Source organism: Physeter macrocephalus, unplaced genomic scaffold (assembly GCF_002837175.3).
Source record: "Physeter macrocephalus isolate SW-GA unplaced genomic scaffold, ASM283717v5 random_114, whole genome shotgun sequence".
Lineage (NCBI taxonomy): Eukaryota > Metazoa > Chordata > Mammalia > Artiodactyla > Physeteridae > Physeter > Physeter macrocephalus.
The window spans coordinates 89,991-94,209 of record NW_021145400.1 but is presented as its reverse complement, the minus strand read 5'-3'; the positions used below and the strand labels follow the sequence as shown (position 1 = coordinate 94,209).

The 4,219-nt window shown below is 59.4% G+C and overlaps 1 protein-coding gene across 4 annotated transcripts in view; it reads left to right on the top strand.

Annotated features, from left to right (window-relative positions):
• The first annotated feature begins 502 nt into the window (after positions 1 to 502).
• SH3BP4 (SH3 domain binding protein 4) overlaps positions 503 to 4,219 on the top strand; it is a 93,694-nt gene continuing 89,977 nt past the window's right edge. For all 4 annotated transcript variants that reach the window (XM_028484061.1, XM_028484058.1, XM_028484060.1 and 1 more), the window contains exon 1: positions 503 to 621. The gene's annotated coding sequence lies outside the window, so the exon portion shown is untranslated. The remainder of the gene's footprint in view (positions 622 to 4,219) is intronic.

Below are 4,219 nucleotides of genomic sequence, written 5' to 3'. Positions count from 1 at the left end.
CCTGCTTCTCCACCCCTCACCCCCGCCCTCCCCTCGGCAGCTTCAGATAGGCCCCGCCCCTCCACTATAGCCTCGCCCACTAATTATTCACACCCCGCCCCGCCTTTCGGCCGCCTTCTAGACCCCGCCCCCTCTGAGCTTGCCCCGCCCCCTGCTAGTCCACACTCCGCCCCTGTCTCCCAGAGGCCCAGGCTAGGACCAGTCACCTCCTTCTCCAGGTTTTCCTCCCACCCCAGTCTCCCCAGGGGGCTCGGCTCAGACTCTGCCCCCGCCGCCCAAGGCCCAGCGCCGAAGCAGGACCACCCCTCTCCCGCGGCCCGGCCTCCGAACCCCCGCCCCCTGGACCCCGCCCGGGTCGGGAGACCACCCCTGCAGCCGGCTCCCTGGTCCTGGTCTCGCGCGCCCCGCCCCCGCCCCCGCGGCCCCGCCCCGGCGCGGGGACCACCCTCCGCCCGCGGAGGCGGGGGCCAAGCGCTCGGGGCACTCTCGGCTGCCCCGGCCCTTCGCCGCCGCCGCCGCCGCCGCGCGGTGGTTCCCGCGGATCCGCGCGCGCCGCCGGCCGGGAGAGCTCTCAGACCGCGAGGAGAGCCGCAGGAACCCGTGGGACGCAATGCGAGCCAGGTAGGCAGGCTGCACCCCGGGCCGTCCCCTGCGGGCCGCTCCAGCCCCGCGCCCAGCCTCCCCCGCGGCGCCTGCTGGGGCTCGGCGGGTTTGCACGCCTCGCGGGCGCCGCTCGTTCCCCCGCCGCTTGAGTTCGGGGCTCCGGGGTGCCCGGGCGCGGCTGGCGACGGACGGCTTCGGGAAGCCTCTCGCGCCCCTCGTGCTCCTGGGGGACCGTCACCCCGGCGCAGGCGGGCGAGCCGGGGTTCCGGGCAAGGAGCGGCACTCATGGCCCCCGCGTGCGCCCGGGGGATCCCCTCCCCTGGCCCTAGCGCTTCCCGAGGCCGGCCCTGAAGGGTGGCCCGCCTCGGCGACCGGACGCGTCCTCGGGGCGCTCGGCTCGGGGGGCTTGGGCGCTCCGAGGGCTGGAGGGGCCGGGGCTTCCTCTGGCGCGGCCCTGGGGAGGAGGGAAGGGCGCGCGGTCCCGGGTTAAACTTGGTGACAATGCATATTTCAACTTTTTCGGAGACCTTTCATTTTAGGATGGAAATGAAAATCCCGATTTCTGGCTTGGCCGTCCGGGGACCGAGCTGCCGCGAGGTGACAGCGCCGGCTGCGGGCGGGTGGGGACGGCCGGCATAGACGCACGTTGCTGAGTGGTGTTTCCCGGGAAGCCCGCTCCGCGGTGCGGATGGGTGGTCTGTGGGATCCCAGCCTTGGAGTGCGGCGGCTTCTAGTCCGGGGCCGGTCGTGCAGCCACTGGGACCAGGCCGCGCTGGCCCTTCCCCGGGGTGTTGGGCGGCCGGCGGTGCCGCCAGGGGGGCGCAGCGGGACGGCGGCCGGGCTTCCTGCGTGCGGAGAGGCCCGTGGAGCCTCACCGGTCAATGAGATTTAAAAAGGGAACGCCGGGCTGGATTTTATCCGTGTTTATTTTTTCCAAGTTAGTGCAGCAGATCGGTACCGTGTGCTTTGTCAGTAGTAAGAAGTTCGCATAACTTTTGTTCCGATCACAAAAGCAATATATTCTCTGGGTAGAAATCAGAAGTATAAACAGTAAAACAAACCATCATTGATCTCACCGTTCCTACCGGCCTCAGTATTTACTCTCTTTGATATTCACATTTCACAGGCTTGCCGATCTAATCGATAAGTTTACAAGTGCAGCCTCTCTTGACTAAATGAAAGCAATCCCTTTGTGCAACTCTCCCCTTCCCACCCTTCTAAATGGGTTTGTCTCCGAGCACCAAAGTTTGGGTGTATCGGCTAGGCTCCCTTCTCAGGCTGAGTTCCCTTTCCAGTGTGTGGTGTTCTCCACGCCTTCTGGAGGCTGGAGATGGAGAGAGAAGCCAGCAGTCAGCTAGACCACTGGCTCAGACTGGATTGGCTGTGGTTTTGGTTCCTTGCCTTGAAAAAATGAAGGTAATGATTCTCAATCTGCTGCTCAAGGCACCTTAAAAATTAACGGGTGGTTTGCAAAGCGTTCTGACACCCTTGGGTGGACAGTGGCTGTACTTTGCGGGGCTGGGGAGTGTCCCTTGCTTTCGTCATCAAATAAAACAGTCTATCACCTACTTGGCCATCCTGACCAGGAAACGGGCGCCAGGAGTGGCTGGTGGGGTCTGGAGAAGGTTCCTGGTTCCCTGCTCAGTACAGAGTCGGCCCAGGCTAAGCCCCTCAGAAAAGGTGGGGGGGGGGCTTGGAAGGAGACAGAACTCCCCAATCCACCTTCCCTGTCTGCTTTCTGCACGTGGGCAGATGTGGAGAGTGTAAGGGGGCTTTGACGTTAAGACGGGACCCAGGATTCACAGGCCTGATGCCCACCCATCCAGAATGCCAAGGCCTGCTGATCCAAGAGGGAACAGTTAGTTCTGGGAGAAGGGCTCAGGCTGTGAACAGCCCTGGCTTCCTAGGCATTTGTTTTATGGCTCTCTTGTTTACGAAATGAACAATGACCAGCTCAGATCTGCGGTGCCTGAGAAGCTTCTGTGAGCTTTAATTTTTTTCCTGTCGTCCCAAGCCTCTGGCATCGTGCTTTACGGGGCTTTTTCAACAATTGGGAGAAACTCATATCATTTGTTAACGTCTGATACCGAAAGCCGGAGGTGCCACACAGGTTGCCTTTTGTTCCCTTTGCAAAGCAGCCGTGATGGAAGCTCCTCTTTCTTTAGCAGGTCTCCAGGGCTCCAGTTTGTCATTTGATAGTTTCATTTTTTTTTATTGTCGCTCCCACCAGCACTTTGTTCTGCCTAATGTCTAGTAGCTGACCACAGCCCAGACACAGGGGGGACCCAGAAAGTGGTCTGGACAAGTTGCTGTTAAGTGTCCTTCCGGGGCTCATCGGCTCTCAGTGCTGTGCCCCGAATTGTTTCCGCGTAGGGAGGAAGGGGGGAGCCTTCCTGGATTTTCTTCTCTGCTGCTGTTTGCTAACTGGATTTCTGGTTACCCAGCAGCCTGGAATTGTTTTCCTGCCGGCTGCTTCAACAGACCTTTTTCTTATTCTAATGGTTCTAGTGTGAGGATAAGATTGGCTAACATAAATGGGGTTTGCACCCCGGGTTCTGGGAGGCCACTCCTGAGTTTAAATCCTGGCACTCAGGCCTGTGAAGTGTGGGAGGGTGTGTGCGTTACCTTCTTCCCGGGGAGGAGGCCAGCTGGCTTCCCTCAGCTTCTTAAGGGGAGCCCTTGGCCCAAACAAGGTTAGGAGTTAACCGCTGTGTTGGGCCCTGGCTGACCTCACCCCCGGCTCGGGGCAAACCTCCATGGCCCCGTGTTGGAGGAACCACAGCCGTGTGCCTGTCGGATACTCAACTGAGGAGAAGCCGTTGTTCAGCCAGTGGGCCTTGCTCCATCCACGTGGGTTTCCCTTAGCTTTGTTATTTTCAAATTCGACACCCGTGGCCACGTTGCAGTTTTTCTTCTGAGAATTGGATTCGGGCCCCTGGGATATTTCCTAAGGCCCTGGAGATGGGCACTGAGGACTTCTTTGCCCTGAGGTCACTGCCTGATAATCAGGAACTGGGAAGCGACACGGTGCAGCTAAGTAGGCTTCACCGGGACTGTGTGGCGCGGAGGGGAGCGTGGGGACCATCCAGTGTTGCACGCTGCTTCCAGCGAGCTGTGTCTCCTGCCTTCCCAGCTGTTTGCACGGTAGAAGCCCCACGTTCTCCCGTTGCACCCTGGAAAGTAACAAAAGAACAGTTCAGCCAGCCCTCGCACACAAGGGAACCGTCCAGCTGCTTACTCAGGGTCTTCCGGGGAGCCCGAGCCTGCTTCTCCGTGGGCCCCGAGGGCATCGTGTGTCATTGGACCGCATGTCTGATGCCGTGAGCATCAGCGTCTCAGGGGAAAGGATGTCGCAACGTTCAGCCTTTAGAAGGCAAGAGAACGCCGAAGGTATTTTAGAAACAGGGTGTGTGATGTGTTTCTAGGAAGGGTGAAATTCCTTATCGTCCCTCGCTGCTTCCCATCCACCGGGTGTAGAAACTAGCTTCCCAAACCTTCAGTAAGAAAATATGGACTTGTGGGAGTAGAATGGTGTCCTGAGTTCAACTAATTTAAGTCGAGATTCGGGGTGTTTTGGTTGTTTTTTTTTTTTTTTTTTTTTTTTTTTTTTTTTTTG